Below are 26,075 nucleotides of genomic sequence, written 5' to 3'. Positions count from 1 at the left end.
TTTTCATTTTGTTACCATCCCTTTTGATATTCAGATCACTGTTAGCTTTTTCACCTTGTTTTTGTTTTTATCGCTTTTATGGCTCTTTGCACCATGTGACGTTGACTGCATCTGACTATCTTTTGCACTATCTTCCTATATATTGCGCGAGTTTCGCTCAATAAATTCAGTTGTCAGTCAGCGCTCTTTCCTGTCACTTCCTCGTTTCGCCTTCGGGCTTCTTTCGCGCTGTATTCACCAATGTCAGATATCTTCCCTAATCAGTGACTCAACAGCGAGCGCGCAGTAAAGCTTGGCGGGATTCGTGCCGTGGCAGTGTGGTCATGCTGGTCTCGGCGGTCAACCTAGTCGACGTGAAGTAGATACAGTAGTTACTTTCGACCAACTCCGGTGAGGCTATCTTTAAATGCCTGGTTTATGTTATGAGAAACACCCTGCATACTTGCCACTGGCCGGCCTTCATGTACAGTCATGAAATTTATGACCGTGAACACGGGAGTGCGTGCCAGATAGCCTCGAGCCCTACTTGTGGCGATACGCGGCGGTAGCTTTCCGCAACGTGGTGGAAAGGGTTATGCCGCTTGCCCAGCTTCCAGCATGCCAAAGGACACACCTCCCTTTCCACTTTGTTTATGAAAGCGTTCGCTACGCATCGCCACGAGTAGGGTTCGAGGCAATCGGGCACGCGCTGCCGCGTTCACGCTCATAAATTTCATGACTGTACATAGAGCCAGATTTCCTGACATGCGCACCAAAATTATAATGGAACCATTCGTCATACAACGTTGCGGATAGTGCCGTACGATTTCCCGTTGCGCATAGCTTACATGTGCTAGTCAGGCTGAAAGTAGCTTGCGAAATGGATTCGGACCGTTGACATATGCACCTTCAATTGAATGCTTCCATATTCTTTCGTATCAAAATTGTGATGCAAAACCGTTCGTCCTACAGCGTTCCACGTGGTGTCATACGCCCGTGTGTGTTAGTATGAAATTTCGGGTGGGTGCGTTCTTGGTGGGTTCAAATTGCAAACCGCAACCAAACGTCTTTCGTCCACGACATTCAAACTCGGCCAACCACACTCCTGTACAGGAAGAGGGTCCGAAAGTTTATTGTTCTGGTTTCCAAACTTATACAAGATACCTTTAATGAATGTCGAAACACCACGCGTAAAAATGCACCCAGGGACAGTAAAGCTTTCGCATTCCCACTCATAAGCAGTCTTAAGTGTCTGTGCGATTCTTTTTGCAGTGTCGCGTACATGACAACCTTGAAAATACTGCAGGTATCTGAGCTCTATAAATTCTGCTTAGGTCTGGCAGTGTGATCTGATAACATTTGTGGCGTAGGAAGCTCAATGCGGTATGAAGTAAACCTATCCGCTATAAGAAAGCGTTACTAGGAACTGCGCCGAAAGATAGGCAACGTGCAAAAGCTCTACTCGCATTTTTTCTGGTGGTTAGTTCAGAAGCGCTGCGTTTGTTTATCTTATTTTTTTGAAATTAGCGGCATTAATATACGTCCAAGTAATACTGGGAACAAAAACCATCGGAATTCTGTCAGCCTAGAGGCGCCACAATATTAACACCAATCCCGTACAGTCCCTGCACGCCAAAATTAGGCACGCCTCACTCCAATGTCGCAGCAGAAACAATACCATAGCAGGGGGCACGCTAACTACAGTTTCCACTCTCGCGACAACCTGAGCGGTTTAAATTAAGGACCAGAGGACACAAAAGTTCCAGTTGTTGCCGATGCGTTGCTTAGATCTGCGCCACACTATCTTACGGCCCTCCGGCATTCCACTAAAATTGAGCGAAACAGTGGCGTTGGCGCCAACCGGGCCCTCTACGCAAGTAGCCTAAGGATGCACAGCTGTTTACCGTCTGGAAGAAACGACCAAGCGTAGTCTCCACGGGCTGTTATGTGCGCCAAGCTCCGAGGGCAATGCAGAGAGCGCTTGCGTCCCCTGATGCATATTTACTGCCCCGCTGTGGCGCTGCCACGGGCCGCTTCCTTTTTCGTAATTTTGAGACCCTTACGCGAGGTTAGGCGAGCATCTCGTTAGCCATTCGCATGCTCTCCTCCTCTTGTGAATCTCTTCACAACAGTTCAGAACGGTCCGGTGTTGGGGTGACCTCTCGACTTTTGCATCAGCTCGAGAGCAACAAACAATGCTTGAGTACAGCACACGTTTGTGACCCCTCGGATACGAATCCGCCTAGGTGAATCATCATGTGACCGCGGATCACAGATGATTTGGGGGCATCCCTCGTAAAACGCTATCTTTCTTGTTCCAGAAAAGCAACAGTGTTCATTAAAATGTTGCTTACCCTATCGCCCGTTATTTCTGACAACCAACCATCGTGAATGCTCGGATTGGAAATTGAGTGTTTTAAGCAGATGTCAAGCCACAACAGAAACAGAAGCCTAAATAGAACCGAAAACTTGTATCTGCCCTGCACTGGAACCAAAGCTATACATTTCTCCCATTTTGGAACTGAACAGGAATAATTCAGAGAAACTGTCCCAAACCGGTTCCGGAAATGTTCATCCCTATTTCTAGTGCACCGCATCATGGTGCACTTTTTCTCTCTGAAGCAAAAGTGTCATGTATTACCGCACGCAATTAGCCACCAAGAGCAGCGCTAGGCACCACTCAACTGCACGGGCCTCATTCTGAGGCTTGCGCCCGAGCCTGACCCGCTACATTTACACTCTACTGATGAAGTGTGCGGTCCTGTGGCGGGCCAGTGCCCACATCAGCTCAGAAGGTGAATGCATCACTGTATGCATATTTATCCCCACTGCGCAAGTAAAGTAGTAGCCGGAAAAGGGGCTCGTATGGAAAGAATTCTTGCAAAAATTGGTTTTGCAAACGAATGAGGAGATCCGCGGGTACGCTTGCTCTCATTTTTTAACACTCATCTCGCTTGTAAGTGTTTTCCCTACATCTGAATTTTTAATTTGTGAATTTCTTTAAGCATTATTAATAAAACATCCCCCCAGCGCAATTTCGCGAGCTGAATCGATGGCCACACTGGCTGCGTTTCAATGGATGAAAAAATGAAGAGCGCCTAAACCAATACGGTATTTTAAAATGGCGCTCCTTTAGAATAGAGCTGTATATTTGGAAGGCGGAGGCAAGGAATGAAATGCGGACAGATGCACTGAATCAAATGCACTGAATCAAGAGACGGCTGCCCGTCGAGAAATCGAACAAAGGTCCTTCTCCAGCACTTCTTACGAGGCTTTAAATATCCACTCGCGAGCTGTGATGTATCCAAATGTGCGTACTCGATAATAGAGGGAACAGCCCAAGTAAGTGGTGGTCTGTACTCTAGAAAGCGAACACATGCCTGCAAATGAGCGCAGTGCTATGCTTTAGACCGCAGTAGTGCAGTGCACTGCCGGTTTTTGAGCTTTCCACCGTGCGAGAGCAGCCTTTTGCTACTGCTCTTCAATTACTGAAAAGTGTCATTTGTCTTCTCTTATGACGTTCAGCGTGTCCCGACATGCGCATAGGAACCCACCTGAACATTGGAGAGGGAGTGACGCTAAATATTGATAAATGCCTTCGAAGAAACAGAAGTAGTGCATGCACTAGTAGAGGAAGAAGTTGGTTGCATCTCGCTCGCGCGCTCGTACCACAGAGAGACCACCGCAGTTTTTAGTCTACGCTCCGGTGTTCTATTTCGCGTTGCACGCTACAGTTTGGTGGAGGTGCTGGGTGCGCTTCCCGACCTGCGCACAGTACAGCGTAACTAGGGGTCTCACACCGGTTCGCCAACGACCCAGCCGCCGTCTCAGCGTAGAGTCGCCTGAATTTGGGCCCCTTACCCCGCCAACTAGGACGACGCAGCCTCGACCATTGAGTCCAACTGCCATGGCCACTGACACCAGGCCAATGGGGCCGATCCTTTGCCACCCACCGCGAACACCGCCATCTTTTCATGGTGACGTGTTCGCAGACGCTTGGGATTGGCTGCAGACCTTCGAGCGGGTCGCCCGCTACAACCGCTGGTGCGAGGAGCGCAAGCTCAATAACGTCTACTTTGCCCTGGAAGAGTCTGCCCGGATGTGGTTTGAAAACCACGAGGCTACACTTCCCTACCTGGGAGACGTTCTGCCGGAGTCTCCTGGCCACGTTCTCCAACGCTGACCGCCGGGAGAAGGCTGAAGCTGCGCTGCGCTCCCGAAATCAGCGCACGAACGAAAGTGCGTGCATGTATACCGAAGACATGGCCCGTCTTTTCAAGTGCGGCGACTCCAGCATGACAGAGGAGAAGAAGCTGCGCCATCTCACGCTTGGGGTTATGCTGGAGCCGTTCGCGGACCTCGTGCGCAGCCCACCTCGTACGGTGGAGGAATTTCTTACCAAGGCGACCACGATGGAGACTACGCTGCAACAACGGGCCCGACAATACAATCGGGACATCAACAGCGCGGTGCCCGAAGGCTTTTCGTCGTGTCTCGGTGGCAGTGCAGACACCTGGCGCTAACTAATCCGCTCATTTGTCCAGGGAAGAACTTCAACGGATCCCTCTGCTCCATGTTGCAGCTGCGCCGCTGGAAGCACTGACCAAGTCGTCAGGAACCAGGTGCGACAGGTTGCGCAGGCTCCTTCTGTCCCCGAATGGCCACGCCTGTTCGATGACAGAAGCATGTACGCATCCGTTCTACGTCGCACGACTCGCTACAGTCCCATTAGCTCGACGCCTGGCGTGAGCCACATCGGCACATGTCTCGCAAACATACCTGGCTAATGTATTACCACAACGTCTTCTGTGAGTAACATCGCCGCATCTTACGCAACCGCACATGCTACAGCTCTGCCACGTCCTCGGAAGTCGGGTTTGTTGCGAACACCGGACCGTAGGCCTCTCTGCTACCACTGTGGGGAGGCCGGTCACCTGTACCGAGCATGTCCGTACCGCCAGGTTGGTTTTCGTGGTTTCCATCCCGACGCACCTTGTCCTGAGAACGGCGAACAACCGCATGAGATTGCGAGCATCTCTGGGCGCGCCAAAACTATTTTCTGGAAGGCGTGAGACCCGTTCGCCTTCACCTCTCCGCTATTGCACTTCCAGCCCCGGCCGCCAGAGTAGCTCTGCTGGCCGCCTCTATTGCTAAACCCTCGAGTCGATGATACCTGCACAGATAGAGGCAGCGACAGTACCCGATACGCTGCATCCGATTTGCGTGTGGCAATTGATGACACTCAGATTACCGCACTCCTCAATACCGGTGCTGAATATTCTACTATGAGCCGTGCCTTTGTTGGAGAACTTAAAAAGGTTCCGACACCGTGCTCCGGAACCCCAACTCGCACCACTGGTGCTCACATCATTTTCCCTGTGAGCAAGTGGACGGCTAGAGTTTGAATTCGTGGTTTTACGTACGTTGGTGAATTTGCAGTTCTCCCCGAGTGTTCCAGAGACTTGATTCTGGAGATCGACTTCCTGCAGGCGATTGGCGCTGTGGTTGACATTCAGCTGGCGCGTATCACATTCTAGACCAAACTGGCCGTGGCCCGGTTTGACTCCCGAGATCCGTGCAGCAACGCTCTGCGCATTGTCGAGGACAACGTTCCGGTGACGCGGCGGTGCAGTGCCCTGGTGCTCGTGCGCAACGACCTAGTTCACGACTACGAGAGCCTGGCGGACGGCCATACTCCACTGCTACTTAATCGGGGTCTTGCCGTTGCAAGAGGTCTCGTCCAACTACGCGACGGCCGTACCCACGTCCTCCTGACTAACTATGCCAAAGAATATCAGCACCTCGCCAAAGGCACGGCTATTGCCTTTCTCCACGACGTTGCTAAGGTTGAAGGTATGTGCTTGTGCACCGTGGGAGGACCCACTCTGGACAATGCTGGCCTACACCACGTTCTTCAGTCAGTCAAAATAAATCCTGTCCTGCCGTCGGTTCAGAGGGATCTTTTGTCGGACCTCTTGACAGACATTGCGGACTCTTCCGCTACGTGCTCGAAGGTCGGCCGAACTCCCTCGCCAAGAATCATATCATCAAGGATGAGACTACGCGACCCGTATACCAACGCCCAAAGAGAAGTGCTGGGTGAAAAGGAATACAAATATTATAAAATTTACCAAAGCACTTTTTATCAGTTTTTCGAGTTGTGAGCATGAGTGTGAAATGTGATTTATTGTAAGCTGATCTGCACATACCAAACTTATTTCACTTGTTTTTTCAGTAGGCAGCTGTGTAACGTATGTTTGTCCAATGCCAGAGCGGCATAAAATGACAAAATGTTCCTGGTGTGTGCTGGTCATCCATTCTCCCACGATAGGCATTACTAAATGCAGCTTGTTTATTTTCTTATAGAAAGTAGTCTGCCATTCAGCGTTCAGATTACTGTGCATTAATTCCATGCAGTCTCAGTGGGGCATGTGACTTTCTATCACGACTGCGAGTGTGTACAGCACATTGGTCGGCCCGTTTAATTCTCATCTATTCCAAAAAATGGCCGCCGCGGTGGCTCAGTGGCTATGGTGCTCGGCTGCTGGCCCGAAAGACGCGGGTTCGATCCCGGCCGCGGCGGTTGAATTTCTTTGGAGGAGAAATTCGAGGCCCGTGTACTGTGCGATGTCAGTGCACGTTAAAGAACCCCAGGTGGTCGAAATTTCCGGAGCCCTCCACTACGGCGTCTCTCATAGCCTTAGTCGCTTTCGGACGTTAAACCCCATAAACCAACCAACCTATTCCAAAATGGCCCTGCTATTATTCTTCTTACAACTACTGGGACTGCATAACATTCAGCAGTAAAAATGGATGCACAGTTAGGCAGCCTTATTGTTAGCCAGATTTCTTTTAGCACACCGCTTCCGTCATTGTCGGCTGTTTTTGATACATCAGTGTAAAATTCTGTGTATTTCAGAGTTTTCTTGTCGTTCCAAACATTCCTGATATATATGTTCCTATGGCATTGGTTTTTATTTTTTGAAATTGTGTTAATTTGAAGTCCCATACAATGGGAAGGCTGTACTATGGGTGCAGCAGGTCTGCCTTGACGCGTCATCAGGAATGGTACCGAGCATTTATAAGTTTTGGCAACTACCCTGGAATCGGAGAAGCAGAGGTCCGATTGCGTTCTATTATTGAACAGTGTTCTGGAGGTGCGCTTTGTAACATTAGGATAACAAATATATTTTCTGTATGGATCTCATTTTCAGTACGTATGCGCTTGTGAGTATGGTTGTTCTGTTTGCAACGGAGGGTTCATTTTTTCTCAATAATGCCTATTTATCGGAGATTTGTATGCTCCAGTCATGAAACGGAGACCTCAGTTGTGAACTGGGTTCACTAGCTTCAAATATAGCCTGGCTGAAGGATAAACCACGGATCATAATCTAAACAAGAACGCACTAGAAATCTATAAATCTGCACAAGCTTTGGTTTGGTTTATGGGGTTTAACGTCCCAAAGCGACTAAGGCTATGAGAGACGCCGTAGTGGAGGGCTCCGGAAATTTCGACGACCTGGGGTTCTTTAGCGTACACTGACAAGGAAAGTTACAACGCAACCCCAGTGTCTTCGTGAAATACCGTTGAGTGCGTTTAGGTTTTACCTCGCTGATTTTACATCGCTGAGGATTTACGTCGCTGAGTTTGACTCGCGTAGGTTACCTCGACAAGTTGGCGGAGTACCTTGTATCACCCAATGTATGAACGAAGAAGCTTTTTAGAGCACCCGCGCATAAGGACTGGGCTTCACTCTCAGACATGCTCGCCGGCCCGGCAACGCACATCTCTAACATCTCTATGGCGGAGGATAAAGCAGTGAGCGTCGTTTTTTGCTGGTGCCGGATTCACTGCGGACCGAGTTTTGGTTTGGTTGGGTTTATGGGGGTTTAACTTCTCAAAGCGACTCAGGCTATGAGGGACGCCGTAGTGAAGGGCCCAGTTGGCGGGCCGCCTTGGCGTCAATATCGAATTGGTCAGCACCCGCAGCAGAGCAGCTCTCAATACCTGGGAGCAACACTACGTCCAGTGTGGTGGTGGCTTCGTGACCATGCACTGAACGAAACGGGGTGAGGTGTTTTTTTTTTCGGATCGCAGTTCTAAATGCGAAGGGGATGCAAGGGATAATTGCGTCCTAGTTCCGATAGCCCGCGTCGATATACATTGAAATAATGTCCGGCGAGTCCGTTCGTTTGATTGTGGTCATCATTAACAGACTGACTACGCCCACTGCAGGGCAAAAGGCCTCTCTCATGCCTCTCCAATTAACCCTGTCCTTTTTCATTTGCCGCCGTCGTATCCACGCAAACTTCTTAATCTCATGTGCCCACCTAACTTTCTGCTGCTCCCTGCTATGTTTGCCTTCTCTTGGAATTGTTGAAGATCTGCGGGGATCGCAGCGGAGCACCAGAGCAAGATGACCAGTTCTGAACAGCCCGTGCCGGGCGCGCGCTTCGAGCACGCGCAGTACATCTTTATTTTCTGCTAGCGCGCGCTGTAACGCCGATCTCAGCGCCGGCGCTTTATAGCGTCGCCGGGCGCTATAGGGCCCCCCGCCTAGACGGACCGGCGAAACGCCGACGGGGCACAGATGGAGGTCACACGATGGAGGGAGGGTCCGGTAAGTTCATGTCAGGATCCGGGAAGAGCCGTCGGGTGGGGGGCGCGGGCTCAGGTGGACGAGCCTGGCTGCTGCGTAATGGTCGAATGATGCAGGGTGCCGAGCTGACAAAGGATATTAGGGCAATGGAGGCCATTGAGTAAACATAGAGCTTCACTTTATGTTTACTGAGGATGAATAACTGATTTTACTTATCCTGGGATTTGATTTTTCGGACCACTCTGTTTTGCTTCTGTTCTGCACTGATCTAGTGTTTTCATTTTCTTTTACTTGGCTGTATGAATTGATTGCTGTTGATCAAACGCTGGTCATTAAGTGGGGCGACGGACTCGTCAAGCCGCCTATTGACGGCTTTTTTCCGTCGTCCTCCATCTGTGTACTGTACATGGTGGAAATAAAGTCTTCTTCTTCTTCTTATTGTCGGGCCGTCACCGACTGTAGTGCTGCCCGCTGGCACAAGTGTCCTTGGTGTTGGACCGTTGCAGCTGATGTCGGCGGGAAGCTGGCACACAGAGTACGCCGTCACAATCAAGTGAGCGGCCGAACCGGCTCCGTGGACAGATGTGGTCGTTATCGTGTTGTCGTGTCGCTGCTGTAGCGCCAGCTTCAAGTCGTCCAAGTAGGTGGCAATGGCTGGCTTATATGGCTCAGGTGCCCCTGATGTAGGGCGCGAGCCGTGCGGGCCGGCCACTATGGTTGGCACAGGTGTGACCGACGAGACAACGGTGACAGCTGTTGTGATGACGGAGGAAGTTGCTCGGTTCAATGCCAGGTGCTTGGGTGAAACGGGAGTGACAGTCCGGAGCAACTGGCCACTGCTGATTTGCGGGTGGGCATGGTCGGCTGTGGGTGGCGGGAATGGGCATGAGGTGGCGGCCCAGCTAGCGGTGTCAGGCTGCTTTGAAGATGCAAACACCGGAGGAGAGCAAGAAGGGCCGCATCAGTGGACTGGTCGGGCTTTAGAGCAAGCGCTGACACCGGGTCAGGAACCTTTTCAGGCAAAGTGGGGCTGGTGGCAACCGCCATGCTTGTTACTGCTGTCACCGGGTTGGCCTTCTCATCCTGCTCCTGATGACAATTAGTGCTCTGGGGACCTTCTGAGGGGCTGGGAGTGTGACACGCAGGCTTGGTCGTTGTCGAGGGCTCTTTAGCATCAGCGGGCGGCGGCTTCAACCTCACAGGAGAGGCCTGCAGAGCTGTTGGCGGTAGTGACGAGGTAGATGGAGATGCCGGAAGCCTCGGCACGGCGGCTGCCGCAGAGTCGTCCTTGGCTGCAGGAGGCTCTGGCGACAACGCCACTCAAGCGCAATGAGGCAGTGCCAGAAGCGGGTAGGATAGTAGTGGGAGCAGGAAGCGAGGTGAAACTCATGCGGATCCCACCTGGTGTGGCGTCGAGAGGGACGGCCGGGCTGGAAACGCTGTGCAGGAGTGGCGGTGAGGCGGCGAGGGGCTCCTGAGGAGGGCCGGGTTCTGATGATGGCTGCGTGAGCGCGAGCGAGGCCGGTGCAGGGCCAGAGGCTGGCGGCGGCGAAAACGGGGCCGCTGCGTCGTAGAGCGGCGGCGGAACTTAGTAGGTGCCGACGACAGCCAAGACGGCCGCAGGCAGCTCATCGTATGGGCGGCAGCCCAAGGCAGTGTAGGTGAGCCGACGCAGGAGGTCGGGCGGGAGGATGTCGCAAAGAACTGCGTGTTTAAACGGCTGAATGGTAATGCCGTTCAAGTACATCGCAGCCTCCAGTTGGGCGAACCACCCGCCGACGACTGCAGGCCGGAACGCTGGGAGCGGCGGGTCGAAACTTGGGTCCTGCCAGTGCGCCATGCTAGGACGCCACTGGGATAGAAGGTACGGTTCGCCGGGTTACCACTGTTCAAGATTTGCGGGGTCGCAGCGGAGCACCAAAGCAAGATGACCAGCGCGGCAGGCTTCTAGTTCCGAACAGCCCGTGCCGGGCGTGAGCTCCGAGCACGCGCTGTACATCTTTATTTTCTTCTAGCGCGCGCTGTAACGCCGATCTCAGCGCCGGCGCTTTATAGCGTCGCCGGGCGCTATAGAATCAACTCCGTTACCCTCACGGACCAGCGGTTATCTTGCCTTCGCATTACATGCACTGCCCAAGCCCCTTTCTTCCTCTTGATTTTGACGAGCAAGTCATTAACAGTGGGGGTATCGCATTCTTCTGCCTCTATAGTTTTGTAGTATGGCCGAGTATTCCCTGGATGCTGGCGCGAGTTCCGCGGTCTCGTCGGATTCTCGGAAAGTAATTTATCCTCGAGATATCCTGTCGGCCTCTTCATTCCCTGCCCCCCCCCCCCCCCCCGTGTGCCCCGGTACCCACACAATTTTGAATGGGATCTTGTTTTGTCCTTCCAGGTTTTCTTCTTCCTGGTTTTTAATTCTGTCGCTCGCTGCGAGGAGTATAAGGAGCGCGTGACGACCTATCCTGCCATTCATGTAATTTCGGCAGGCTGTTTCAGAGTCCGTGAGTATTGTTAGTGACCTCCCGGTTCTATAGCCCTCCGCCACCGCTAGAGCAACTGCTACTTCCTCGGTCTCTGCAGCTTTGCAGCCTTGGAGAGACGCGCTGGTCATTTCGCGTAAAGACGAATCGACCACCGCCGCCACAGCGATTTTGGCGTCTCCTCCTCTCCAAGACGCGTCTGCATACACGGTCGTGGCTTGAGGAGCGTATGTTTTCTTGATGAATTCGGCCCTTTCTTCTCTTCTGCCTCGAAGATCATCATTACTAGATGTCGATTACAATGATGTTGAATCAATATGGTGTACACTTACGCTGCACGACAACTCGTCATACGCTGTTGGATCATTTTATCGCCCTCCCGGTTCTGATCTGAGCACTTTGCAATCACTTGATGAAATTATTTCCAAGGTTTCCCAAAAACCGATATTGCTCGGGGGTGATTTCAATCTGCCGGATCTGCACTGGGGTGATGGCATGTGTGTAACCACAACAGGTCGTGGAATCGATATAGAAATGAAGAGCATCATAGATACTTTTGGCTCAGTACAGTACGTTCAGGAACCAACTAGGGATAAAAATTTTTAGATCTTTTCTTTTCGAACTCTCCGGATCAAGTTAATGTTGTTCATGTTATTCCAGGCATTAGTGATCATCAGGCGGTCATTGCATGCATAAAAGCATCGCATAGTAGACAAAAGGAATGTGAGTCAAGACGAATCTTTTTTTACGATAAAGGTGACTATGCTAGAATGCCTGAAAAATTACAAGATCACTTGCCCGTTTTTGAGTGCTTTTATGATGAGTGCGATATTCATGAATTATGGCGTTTATTTGAGCAAAAAATTTTTGAACTGAGGGATGCACACGTGCCAAGTATAGATTCAGCTAGTCTGAAGAAACGCAGAAAGCCGTGGGTGACTGCCAGTTTGATAAAAATGATAAGGAAAAGAAGGCGTGCGTATCTCAAGTTTAAGAGAACAAAACGTGAAGATGACTTTAGCAGATTACTTGTACTAACGCGTGAGCGCAAAGAAAAACTAAAAACTGCGAAAGAGGAGTACTTTAAAACGCTGGACGTTAAAATGAAGGAAAACCCTAAACTTTTTTAGCACTACTTAAGGGAGTGTGGATCAGATTCATCTGGTGTAGGTGAAATCGTTTATAATCAACAGGTCATCTCAGGTGACTTAGAGAAGGCAACGTGTTTTAATAATCACTTCAAGTCTGTTTTCTCCCCTAACGATATCAACAGTCACCAACATTACACAAGTTATCCGCCAGCATTGCCGCCAGTTGAAATAAGTGTAAGAGGGATTCTAGCGCTCCTAGAGGATATAGATGAATCAAAGGTCTGTGGCCCAGACGGCATATATACCCCGGTTGCTAAAGAACTGTGCTCATACTATCTCACAGTATCTCTGCCTTATTTATAAAAAATCTTTGGATGCAGGTCTTTTACCACACGACTGGAAAATAGCCCATCTGGTCCCGATTCACAAAGGCGGATCAAGAAAAGATGTGTCAAATTACAGGCCTATTTCTCTAACATCAGTTTCATGCAAAATCTTTGAGCACATCTTATACACAGAAATAATGAACCACCTGGTAAAGAATGATTTGCTGATGAAGGAACAACATGGGTTCAAGGAAAGGTTTATCATGTACTACTCAGTTTGTTGAATTTTATCATGAACTTGTATCTGAAGTTGACCGCGGGGGCCAAACAGACTGCATATTTCTGGACTTTCGGAAAGCGTTTGGCACTGTGTCACACCCACTCCTTCTCTATAAACTAAAAATGTTGAATCTGGACACGGCTGATATAATATGGATTCAGAATTATTTGCTCGGCCGCCGCCAACGTGTAGTCCTAAACGGTCTATGTTCAGATTACGTTGATGTGACATCAGGGGTCCCACAGGGGTCGGTCCTGGGGCCACTCCTGTTATTAATCTATATAAATGATATTTCACTCGGTATCTCCTCAAATATACGTCTGTTGGCAGATGACTGCGTTTTGTACAGGAAAATTAACAACGCCAATGATGTCGTTAAATTCCAAACTGACTTAACACTTATCCACGATTGGTGTCTGAAATGGAAAATGTCTTTGAATACGGAGAAATGCGCTCATCTTTGTTTCTCACGAAAAAAAATCAGTCCATGCTCAGTATCGCATAAGTAATGAATTGATCACACAGAAATGTACTTACAGATACTTAGGTGTTATACTAACAGATGACTGTTCCTGGAATGCTCACGTGGATCATGTCGTTACCAAAGCCGGTAGGGCACTAAATTTCATACAGCGGAGTTTAAGGTCTTCGCAGCCAAACCTCAAGAAAACCGCTTTTCTCGCTTGTGTTCGACCTATCATTGAATATGCCTGTATTGTATGGGACCCTGCACATCGGGTGTTAATTGAAAAACATGAAAAAATTCATAACAGAGCAGCAAGGTTCGTAAAATTAGAGTACCGTACCACGACGAACTTCTTTGCAAATTCATTTTTTGTTAAAACAGTACAACAGTGGAACCGGCTTTCCGAAATGCAAGTGTGCTCTGCAAGTGAAAATGTATTTTTTGCCAATCTGTAACCCCCCTGCTATAACGCCTTCGGGCAAAAGCGGGGTAACTGTTGAATAAAGAATAAAAAATAAAGATGGAGGTTATGGTCCACGTTTTTTGGTATTGGCGCTACCTTGAGGGTCTTGCCAAGCTCGTCGGGGATCGTTTGCGTCCTCGTCATTTCTCGCATCTGCTCGCGGTATCCGAGCCTCTGCAGGAGCGCTCTTCCAGTGGCTGTCTGCAGCAGGCTGAGTTTTTGCGACTCAAGCTGCGCCTCTCGTAGCTCCTCAAAGGTGTTGTGTAATTCCAGGGCCATGAGTTTTTCAGTAGACGTGTTGCGCGGTAGTCGGAGAGCTGTCTTATACGCTTTGCGTAGCAGGGCATCCGCTTGCTGTATTTCGTTTTTGTACAGGCACTAGTAGGATAGGCTGTACGTGATTCGACTAACTACTAGGCTTCTGACTAGTTTTAGTGTGTGCCCTTCACGCATGCCATGTCGCCTGTTGGTGATGCGGGCCATCATGCGTACGATTTGTGGCGTTCTTGCTTTGAGCAGGGCAAACGTGTGAGTGCTGCGCTGATTGGATTGAAACCACATGCCCAAAATTCTTATTGTCTTTTCCGGTATGGGCTTCCCTTCTAAGTAGATGTTGAGTTTTAGGTCCTCGTTGGATGGGACGGTCCGCTTTTGCTTGCCTCTCCAGACTCTCAGCAGTTCTGATTTATCGGTCGAGCATGCGAGTCCTCTTTCTGCGAGGTATTGCTCTACACAAGAGGCCGCTTGCTGTAGCCTTTCTTCCTTCTCTCCGAGACAGCCCGTGTTAAGTCAAGACTGTTATATCCTCAGCATGTATGGCATGCCTCATGCCTTGGATGTTCTCAAGTTTCGAGCGAGGCCTATCATAGCTATGTTGAAGAGTAGGGGTGAGATAACTACCCTTGGGGTGTTCCCCTGTTTGGAGTGCGAATATCGTCCGATCGAAGGTCTATGCCTATGGTGGCAGTTCTATCGGACAGGAAGGCTTTGACGAGGCCGTGGATTCTGCATCCGCCGTCCAGGTTGTCTAGGCCCATAAGGATCGCTTCGTGGCTGACGTTATCGAATGCCCCCTTGATATCCAAGGCCATTATGACATTTTCTCCCGTCCGAGGGACGTTTCGCAGCACACCTTGTATTTGGAGGAGAACGTCCTGTGTCGAGAGCTTCTTTCTGAAGCCGAACATGGTATGTGGTACACAGTCGTTATCTTCCATGTAATTTTGAGTCTTAAAGTTACCACAAGTTTGTAAAGCTTGCCAAGTCACGACGTGAGCGATATGGGCCTGAGGGTTTCAATTTTGAGCTTTTTACCATGTTTAGGTATCATTATTACTTCGGCTTGTTTCCAATCTTCGGCAACCGTCTCCGCCTCCAAATGTTTATTGAGGAAGCTGAAGAGGGACGTTTCGTAGCACACCTTGTATTTGGAGGAGAACGTCCTTTGTCGAGAGCTTCTTTCTGAAGCCGAACATGGTATGTGGTACACAGTCGTTATCTTCCATGTAATTTTGAGTCTTAAAGTTACCACAAGTTTGTAAAGCTTTCCAAGTCACGACGTGAGCGATATGGGCCTGAGGGTTTCAATTTTGAGCTCTTTTACCATGTTTAGGTATCATTATTACTTCGGCGTGTTTGCAATCTTCGGCAACCGTCTCCGCCTCCAAATGTTTGTTGAGGAAGCTGACGAGCTCTTGTATGAGGTCGTCGCTCGGGTTGCGTATTGCGCTCGGGTTGCGTTGTCGGTTGTGTCCGCTCCGGCTGCCGTGTTTCTGGTGGTGTTTTTTATGGCCGCGTAAATCTCTTCCGCAGTTATGGGGCGCTCGATTTTCTCGTTTTCGGCTCCTCGATACGTTCCTTGGTATCGCGGGGGGTTGTGATCGCCGAAACATTTTTCTCGTGCTTTCTCCAGTAGGGCGATGTCTGATCCCTCGAAAGAGTGGATGAACCTGTGTATGGCTCTATTGTTTTCTGATTTTATTTTGGTCGGATCGATTAGTGCTCCTAAGAGATTCCAGGTTCTGGCCGTGCCTAGAGTTCCCCTAAGCGAGTCACTGAGTTGTTCCCAAATTTGTTTCGCGAGTTGCATCGCGTATTTTTCTGCCTTTGCCGTTATTTCGGCTATCTTTAGTTTTGGTTTCCTGTTGTATTTTTGCTTCCGCCATCTTTTGGTGAGACTGCGCCTCGCTTCCCAAAGTCTGAGGAGGTGTGCGTCTACTTCGGGCGTTGCTGTCGTTCTCTTTACACTTTTTGTGCATCGTTCTCGCGTTTCTCTGAACATGCCGCTCCATTCCTCCAGTGAGTGGATACCGCCTTCAGATCGGTTGCTGACCCCGCGAAACACGTTCCACTCGGTGATTTTGGCGGGCGACCACCATCGCTTGGGTGGTCGCCCGCGCTGGTCGCTCCGTCCTCTTTCTCATGTGGGTTTTGGCCTTGCTTTTTTCAATCTCTCCCGGCACTCCTTGGATCCGGTTCGGTGTGCCTCGCCACAGATTATGCACTTGGGCGCGCACTCGTGGTCGTCGGGCGGGTTTTTCACTTCGCACAGTCCGCACACAATAATATTGGGTGTGGGGCACACGTCGGAGCGGTGTCCTGGCTGGAAGCAGACGTAACACACTTGCCTAGTGCGGCGGTACTGGTAGCATGGTACTTCACCTCCGTAGTATATGACGAATTTCGGCAAGACTGGGCCGTCGAACGTGAGCACTGCCGTCTTTGGTTTTCCGAGCATCCTTGCCTGAAGTATGGTAACTCCTTCAGTTCTGCATCGTAGGTGTGCTTTGAGTTGTTCGGGAGACGTACCTGGGCCCACACCGTGGATCACGCCGCGCAGGACGCCTTCCGGTGCTGCCACGTAAGCGTTTACATCATAAGTCTTTCCGTCGAATTTGAGACGGGTAATGTACCGCACTAGCTGAGCCGTTTGCTCGTGCGGGGTGCTAACGTTAATGATATTGGATCCGGTGCGAAGCCTTACGAGTAGGTCCTCGTCCTTGCATTGCTGGCCGCACGCCATGACAATGGCGCTCGCTACTTGGTGGGTGTTGAGGGACTTCACCATGAGTCCTTTCGTAGGTCGAATAATGATCTTGTAGGCGCTTCTGGGGTGTGGCGACATTCTTCGCCTAGGCCTGCTCTGTTCCCGGCGATCCATTCTTGTTGCAGCCGGTCGCATCACCCGGCAATTTTCCATCGTGAGGTTCGGCGGCGGGGCCGTTTCCCGTGCCTTTGCGTTTTTTTCGCCTTTGACGTTTTCTCTGGCGCTTGGATTGTGCCAGCTCCCAGCTGGCATCGTTGTTGCACCCGGCTGGCTTCGACGAGCAGTCGCACGGGATCCCGTCCTCACTTCCCAAGTCGGCGTCTCAGAAGTAGTCTTCATTCATCTCTTGGAATTCGTTGAGAAGGACGTCTGGTGGTTGTAGTGACAATGTAGGTGAGACTCTACCATGAACAGAATCGTCTTTGGGCTCAGATCGGTTGTGGATAGGACCACCCGACAGACTGTTTGCATCACTGTGCTTCCCTAACTCAGACGATGGTGACATCGAATTCTTGCAGTCGAACACACCAGCATGCAGACCAGGCCATAGCATTTTCGATGTTCGCCAGTGAACACAACGAGTGATGAGCACTGACGACTCAGAAAGGGCGGCCGTACAAATACGGGCGAAGTTTCGTTACTGCCCACACAGTTGCAATACATTTTTTGGGGGGTTGGTAGAAAGTTAGAAGGTGCGTGTTACATAAGGGATTAAGTGTTCGAGGCCATGCTGCCACTGCACAGACTAAGAAAGGATGGGGAGAGCGCTCCTTTGTGTCTGTGTTATGTCCCCGTCCTTTCTTAGTCGTTTTGAGCTAAAGCTTTTACTTGCAGTTCTGTGCTGGCTGACTGGTTGAATTCTCCAACTGTGTTCAGAGGTCTCCGAAGGCATGTTGCTCCTGGCCCTAGCAGAACGGTTCTGCATGTGAGGTGAGTTAGCGGCTCAGCCATGCATCATCCATCATGCCATCCATGATGTGCATCATGCAGGAGAAGGTTGCAGGAGCCTATCACAGGGCAAAAGGGAGCACCCGGTAGCACAAACCGCTCGAGGTAACAAGATGGTGTTCTCCCGGTGGTGCTTGTTCACCTTCAGTTCCCAGTAGCCACTGCCTAATTCTAGTGATGAGAATTAAGTGGCGCGGCAGAGCCAGTCCAAAGAGCCATCAATGCCGGACAGAAGATTAATGTCTTTTTGGTAAATTTGTTCAGACACATTTAATTAAACAGAAACCGCAGGGTTCAGTCTTTTCCATTACAACAGGAAACGTCCATAGGCTCTTTTAAGTCGTCCTAGAACCTTTCTTTAACTTACCGGTGAATAGAATCACGTTCCTTCGCAGAGACCCGCTAAGTCGTCTCAAAACGCTCTCTGCATTCGTCGATTATGAATCTGCGCTTTGTAAGCGGTGTCGGTCTAAAAGTGGAGGTCGAGGCAAAGCAGTCACCGAAGTAGTCCATGGCGCTCTCCAGGCAGCGTTTTTGATTGGGCGGGTGGTTCCGGTTCACGTCGGTTTTTATGGGAGCATTCGGCTCTTTGACAAACTCAGCGAGTGCTTTATAAATCATCAGTCGTTACTAAAAGTAGTATACTCATCTTGGTTTGTACATAAGCGCACATACTGTTCTAAGCTTCTGCGCGACAAAGCCATTGCGTAAGCACAGGACAGTGATTCGACAAAACGCTCCACTAGACCTCACTTGAGTAGATTACATTTTTTGCGAGCACAATCGTATCAATTATCTTTTCTAGTGACCAAAATATCTTTTTGCGTTAGAATATTGCAGTAGATGCAACTTGACGCGACTAGTCGTGTATCAATCTGCCTACTGTAAAACAAGTACGGGCACGCCAAGTGCCCTCGCACGAACACAACGAATCTTGTTAGTCAACTGTCGATGCCGGCTTGTGAGCAAGGCGGCTCCTGCCTATGGTCTCACCTCTAACGCTTCCTAATTTATAAAACCCTCACGTCACAGTTGATTTTACGTTATTACTGCTCTGTTTTCCTGATGAAACACCTTCGACATGTCGCCAAAAACAATATTTTATTGAAAATTAGAGATGTTGCCAACTATCTTACACTGCACTCGTACAGCCATTACTGGAATACGCAGATGTGGTTTTGGATCCGCACACCCAAGTAGACGTACAACGCATTGAAGGCGTTCAAAGGAAGCGCTTAGATTTATCTACAGCGCATATGGAAGGCACATTTCGGTTACTAATCTATTTGGGCAATCTGAACTGCAGACACTTCAATCCCGTCGCAAGTTGCACCGTCTAAAAACGTTGCATGGGATTGTTAATAACTTAACAAACATTCATTTTGAGACCTACATGGCATACAACACTTCACGACCAACGCGCAATAAACAGAATTTGACAATCATGGTGCCACGGTGCCGAACGAAAGCGTATCAGTTTTCGTTTTTTCCATGAACGATATTGGAATGGAACGGGCTTCCGCATGACGTGGTCTGTTTGATAGATCGGGGTCTGTTTGATGGATCAGAAGTCTTATCTGCTGTCATATCGTCATTTTAAGCGCAGTGTATTCATTCATGCTATTTTGTTTGCTTTCTTTTGTATTTTTAGGTAACCGAGTGCATTTAATCTTGCTCTTTGTCCTTTTATGAAACCCTGTGTGATACCTTTTGCTTCTTTATTCGTATTTTTACTTGCTTTGTTTTGTCGCGATGTACGATATATTTAAGAATAGTCTTCTGGCGGGCTAGTTGATTCTTTTCGTTCATGGTTAAACTGCGCGAAGGAAACAAGGACCGAGACAGAAACACACGTACACACTGCGCTCAGTGTGTACGTGTGTTTCTGTCTCTGTCCTTGTTTCCTTCGCGCAGTTTAACCATGAACGATATATCCTTGTACCGCTTCTGCCTTTGCCAGCAAATGGAGGCTGGCAGTATTGAATAAATAAATAAATAAAAGACTACTCGCGGTCTTCGTTCCACCGATTTATTTTTACTCGGATTTCCCACCCAAAATTCCGTAACATGGAGAAAATTAATCCTTTCTGCCAGTTTAGTAATTCAGGATAAAAACATTTCCATGTGGCATTGGTGTAAAAGATGTTCATGGAATACACATTTCACTATACAAACATGTGTTTTCACCGAAAAGATTGTGCATATTCCTTGTCCACTACACACCATGCGTTACGACTACAAGCTTCTTGCTAGTTAGTGCCCTTTGAAGCAGCCGCCATCTGTATTAAAATATATATTAATAAGGTACCGAGGTTTGAATCTTTTAGTATTCCAGCTATGCACCTATTCACATCGCATTGGTGTCCCAGCATTTTGAGGGATTCGATAGAGTGCCATCAGGTACCCACTTGATTCCAACTGGCACACGCTTTCGGCGGCCTACAGGTCAGCTGCCAAACATGCTTAAGGGTGTTTGACGTCCCCTTCTGTTGGCCGGAACAGCACACGCCGTGGCACTCGTTGCCCAAAGCTGCCCATCATCACCATCATCAGCCTTACTACGCCCACTGGAGGGCAAAGGCCTCTCCCATGTCTCTCCAGTTAACTATGTCCTTCGCCAGTTGCGGCCACCGTATCCCCGCAAACTTCTTAATCTCATCCGCCCACCTAACTTTCTGCCACCCCCTCCTACGCTTGCCTTATCTTGGAATCCACTCCGTTACCCTTTGCATTACATGCCCTGCCCAAGCTTATTTCTTTCTCTTGATTTCGACTAGGATGTCATTAACCCGCTCTTGTTTCCTCACCCACTCCGCCTGCTTCCGATCTCTTAACGTTACACCAGTAATTTTTCTTTCCATAGCTTGCTGCGTTTTCCTCATCTTAAGCTGAACCTTCTTTGTTACCCTCCATGCTTCGGCCCCATAGATGAGTACCCGTATGATACAGCTGTTGTGCATTTTTCTCCTGAGGGATATTGGTAAGCTCGTTCATGATATGAGAGAACCCGCCATGTGCCCTCAACCCCATTGTTACCTGCCCTAAGTAGACTTATTTCCTCGCTACCTATTGCGAACAGCTGTTCCCTAGGTGGCTGTTGAACATTACTTTGGTTTTCGGCACGTTAATTCTTAGCCCGACCGTTCTGCTCTGCCTGTCTAACTCATTGATAATTCTTTGCAAGCTTACATTGCTCCAGTCAAACAATACACCAGCTCAATTACCGACATAAACTGAAGTAGTTGTTTCATAATTCTCATAATATGGGGCACTTAAACATAGGCAGAAGAACGCGCTACTTCTTTGTGAAATGCCGGCTACGTTCACACAGTGTACATCCTCTTTGTGCCTATTACCTTATCCAGCTCTTTTAAACATGGGTAAACGTGCGCATTTAGCCTAGCACATGCGTAACATGTATTTCAGGGTTAGACATTCTTATCTCCTCGTGCTCTTTGATCGTGTTTTTACTAGCATGGGGACATGCTCAAGTAACTCGGCAATTTGGTCCCTATGTTTACTTTTTTTACATACAGCACAAGGAATATCTTATATTAATGCCACTGCAACTTTGTGCTTTCTTCTGAACGCAAAATATGCTTGATTGCGATGTTTAACTTTCAGACTACTGGCGAGAACTACGGCCGCGGTGTCTGTGATGACACTTTCGTTTAGGCATCATCTTGGGCAAAAAGTTAAGTATGCGTGGGGCCGAGCGAACACTTTTTGCGGCGTAGGGTGCTCTTTGCTCTACCTCTGTACCAATGGGTGGAGAAGGTTTCAGGATAGATGGTTTGGTTTGGTTTATGGGGTTTAACGTCCCAAAGCGACTAAGGCTATGAGAGACGCCGTAGAGGAGGGCTCCGGAAATTTCGACTACCTGGGGTTCTTTATGCTTTCATTTGCAGCAACCCTGACCTAATGGGCTCGGCAAAAGAGTATTGATGCCACCGCAGCTGTAAACCTGACGGTTATGCTCAACGAGAAGATTCAAGAGTCAGCGAAAGCGCCGAGCGCAATAGAATACTGACGCACTCAAGTCATCTGCAGTGTTTTGGGATCCCGTGATGGCCATGCACTCGCTTACTCAACTGTATTTGAGCTAGCTGGAGTGCTTGGACGTCCCGACGACTCCATAAGGAAGTCTGTGGCTGGGATGCAGTTGGTCTAAGTTGCATCTGGAATTGTAACAGGTGCCAGCTGCATCTAGTATTGCAACTGGTTCCAGTCGCAACTGGTTTAACAAACAAATTTCCAGTTGCAACAACTAGAAATATGTCCCTTAAAATAGTTAGACTAGGACCAGTTAAAAATTTTAACCTGGGTATTGATCTATAGTCATTCTCTTTATATAGACGTCTAGACTATGTAGACTGGGGGTACTTACACATGTCGAGCTGCAGGTCTGCACTACGTACTTATACCGTGGACTGGACCCCAATTTTCGTGTTGTAGGTACCTAGATTTTTCTTACAGTAGTAAAAAGGATGTCTAGTGGAGGTGTCTAATGTCCAGCATAAATATCTCGCTGATATCCATGTGACGTTTTATGGTTTGCTGGGTTAACTTTTATAGGTCTTCACAGAAAATAACAGGTTCAACCCATCACTATCGCTATTTGTGAATGGGTTAGCAAACGGTAAAAGCTCTAAACGCTTACAGGAGTCTGCGACTTTCCCTTTAATCTTTGTATATCGCTTTTTCACGGCTATGAAATGTTTCTCTACTGCTTGCCATGGTTTGCTAAGGCCATACCTAAAACTGTTAAAAACAGCTTTCGGCATTGCCACGATGCCAGTGACTGTGTCTGCCTGCAAAAGACACAGATCATTATCAAACGGCGTCATATCCAAATCTAAACACACTAAGTAAAATTCACCCCACACTTTACGCACACAATTGTCCGTGGTGCCATGAAAAACCTACACTGTATCACATCACATGGGCATGTCAAAAAGTCGACATCGTCCCAGTTATACAAAACCCAAGTGTGGAGCAATGGGAGGGTCTGCTCTCCAGCGACTGCCGCGATGACCAGATCGGTTTGATACGGCGAGCTCAGCTGACGGCAGCATCCAGCGGAGCCCTGGAATAGGGGCAACCGACCGTTGCGGATGAACTCATCTGACCACATAAAAAAAACACTTGTGCTAGAGCCAAATAAAGTTATTCTATCCTATCTATTCTATAAGTTGACTATGCGTTCCAAACATTTTTTTCTTGTCTCGTCTATTAAGTTTTACGTTCTTTGCCAGACCGTCTATGCCATCTAAAAGGCAACGTTGCCGATCTTATTGAGCAGCCTTCTCAGCTATGTGTCGGTTTAGCCCCCGAGCTCATGAGGGGCACATAGGGATCCAGTCCGAATTTTGGACCTTTGTCAAGCAAGTTCGAAATGTTGGCGTTTGTGTGCCTTCTGTGTCCCCGTTTGTTGCGTCATTATCAGTTTTTTCATTCAACATGAACCAACTCGCCCATCTAGAGTTTTACTTTTTAAAAAACCGGTAGACTAGAATCAGGCAATAATTGGATAAAGAATTTTTGTCGGCAAATTTAACACAGCAGTAACTAGATAATTGCGTTCTGTCCGGGAACATGCCTATTAGGAAGGCAAGATTATACCAGCTGTCCCAGCTAAATGTAACCAAGCTTTTAAAAAACACGGGATGTCCTAGCCGTCTGAAACCAAATGAGGGTTGTTTAGAGTCGCATGACCTTATTTTTTTAGTTCTTCAAGGTTGACTAATTAGTTAAGCTTAAATAACTAACTTTTTAATTTTTGACTTGAGGGACAAAGTATCAATGGGAAAGTTGCAGATCGTTTTGAGAAACAGCTTACTGAGACATTTGCAGCAAAGTAATATTCACGTGTGTAGTCTTTTTACCGGCCTTTAACCATAACCCGCACAATAAGAAAAAGCTTCCACATGACAACTGTGCCGCTTCAGCGTACCAAGATGCGCCCTAAAGAATAAAATCTTTTTTCTGAAGTCCTCTCCTCGATGGGACTTTGGGTGTACATTGTGAGCGAGCAACTGGTCATGTGATACATTTCTTTTAAGGCTAATAAATGAAGGTACGTAAATCGTAACTTGACGGAAACAGCACTATTAGGGGTTTTTCGAGGCGATCTAAAACCTTTTCATTGACACTTTCCGCCTGAAGTCAATAATTAAAAGGTTAGCTAATGAAACTTAACTAATTAACTACTTTTAAGAGCGAAAAAAATACTCAAGACTAGGCCAGGTGACAATGAACAACCCTCAGTTGGTTTCACTGGACTAGGACACTTCGCTTTTTTTTTTAAAGTTTGGTTACATTTAGCTGGGACACCCAGTATATGTGATTGGTTGGTTGGTTTATGGGGTTTAACGTCCCAAAGCGACTAAGGCTATGAGAGACGCCGTAGTGGAGGGCTCCTGAAATTTCGACCACCTGGGGTTCTTTAACGTGCACTGACATCGCACAGTACACGGGCCTCTAATTTCTCCTCCAAAGAAATTCTGCCGGTGCGGCCGGGATCGAACCCGTGTCTTTCGGGACAGCAGCCGAGCACCATAGCCACTGAGCCACCGCGGCGGCCAGTATATGTGATTGAGCTTTGGTAAAACTAGTTCAAGGCCATTTTTACCAGGTGTTATTTGATTATTATCTATAACAGTGGCATGGCTGTTACTAAGTGAAATAAACACTGTGTAGATTACACTTTCATAAGTTGGACCTAAAAAAAGTGTGTCAGGGTTCCTGAACTTGAAACCACGTTTATGAAAAACTGGTCATATCCTTCAGCTAATTCTTTATCACGTGATATACCAATGTTTACTGTTAATTAGGGTGGGGTCTTTGTTTTGGGGAAAACTATTTATAAGTTCATTTAGATTTTTTCATATTATTTGGGTATTTCTGTTGGTACCAGGTTCAAAATATTGTACAGATAATTATGTTTTGCATTTCTTCCAGTGATTTGGTTCACGGGTGTCCCGGAGCTTTTTCTATAGTTTTCCTTTCTTTTTTATTAGGCACAACTTTGTAATCCAAGGCTTGCGAGACTTCGTGGCTTTCTTATTGAGAACCACCGGGAAAGACTGATAGGCGAACGTAAAAAGCTTCATGAATTCGTTTTAGGCTCCATTGGTCGAGATTAGTCTGTGAACGGAGGATCTTTGCCTGGAGGTCGATGACCGCGCTAATCTCAGTATAGAAATACATTCCGAGAATGACATCACGTGAACAATGTTCGAGTATGATGAACGTTGCCAGATAGGTGGCGACTTTAACTGTCACTCTTGATGTGCAAGTCCCCGTTGGTGTACCCAAGTGACCCATGGCTGTACGAATCTGTGGGGCCACGCAAGGAGTGGTGACCTTTTTCAAAGTTGCGGTGAGATGTCAACAGAGGATAGTGTAATCGGCCCTTACGTCGACGAGTGCAGTGACGTCGCTTCCGTCGAGGGAAATGCTGAGGTACGCAGCCGTAGGCGTCGTATGAGAGGTACGGCGCGGTGTTCGGTAACGGCTGCGATGCGGCGCGGGTTCGCTTCGATTTGCCAGGTGGCTCTGACATCGAGTCGGCGCATCACGGTTTTGGACGGCAGTCGGTTGTGGCATCAGGTGGCCACCTATTTGCGGCGTAGGAAGGCCTTGTACATTGCGTCGATCAGCAACCGCCCCCTGAAAGGTGGCTGCTTTTAATTTTCCTGGCGGGGGCTTGGCGGCCTTCCCCGCGGAAAGTCACCGTAAGACCGACGAGGAGAAGAGAAACGACGTGGCGATGGAGAACTGCGTGTCCCGCCGAAAGATTCTGACAGATAATCGTCGATTTCCCTGGGTCGCTGCCCGGGCTGCGGACGTGGTGCATAGGTAGGGACGATACCTGCCATTGCGGTAGTTGGGAGTGCGCCAGGTGTCACTTTTACGCGGGTAAGCTGGAGCCTGTCGAGTAGGTGGTGGCGGCCGAAAAGGGGTTGGGGTTTCCTGAAGGCGGCTCGGCGACGGCGGTGGTGCGCGACGAGCAACAGCGGCCCATTTCATTAGCGGAGAGGTTATGGACGGCTCAAAGGGAGCTGAGGCCGTAAGCGCCCGTTGCATTTCTTTCCGAATAACCTCGCATAGGGTAGAAACCGTTGGCGCAGGCGGCGTAGCCGGGAACAGCATCAGGAGCTTCTCGCGAACGACAGCTCGTACGGTTTCGTGAAGCACGTCAATGCAATTGATGTCAGTGGCTGCCGCAGTCAAGGCCAAAGGCGCACGCTCGTATTGCCCTAACCGCATATCGATTGTCTTTTCCTTGGTGGTAGCCTCCAAGAGAAACTCTGCGACCGTGTTCGGTGGACTGCGAACCAGTCCGTCAAAGATTTGCTCCTTTATACCTCGCATAAGGTACCGGAGCTTCTGCT

The 26,075-nt window shown here is 48.7% G+C and overlaps 1 protein-coding gene and 1 pseudogene across 1 annotated transcript in view; one reads left to right on the top strand and one right to left on the bottom strand.

The window, feature by feature from the left end:
• The window catches only part of LOC149325902 (uncharacterized), a 405,896-nt gene that overhangs the window by 191,332 nt on the left and 188,489 nt on the right, over positions 1–26,075 (bottom strand). The window lies entirely within an intron of this gene.
• Positions 4,242–5,516, top strand: LOC149325904 (uncharacterized; annotated as a pseudogene).

Source organism: Amblyomma mixtum, chromosome 10 (genome assembly GCF_055824585.1).
Source record: "Amblyomma mixtum isolate Tamu chromosome 10, ASM5582458v1, whole genome shotgun sequence".
NCBI lineage: Eukaryota > Metazoa > Arthropoda > Arachnida > Ixodida > Ixodidae > Amblyomma > Amblyomma mixtum.
This window is presented reverse-complemented; position numbering and strand designations above follow the sequence as displayed.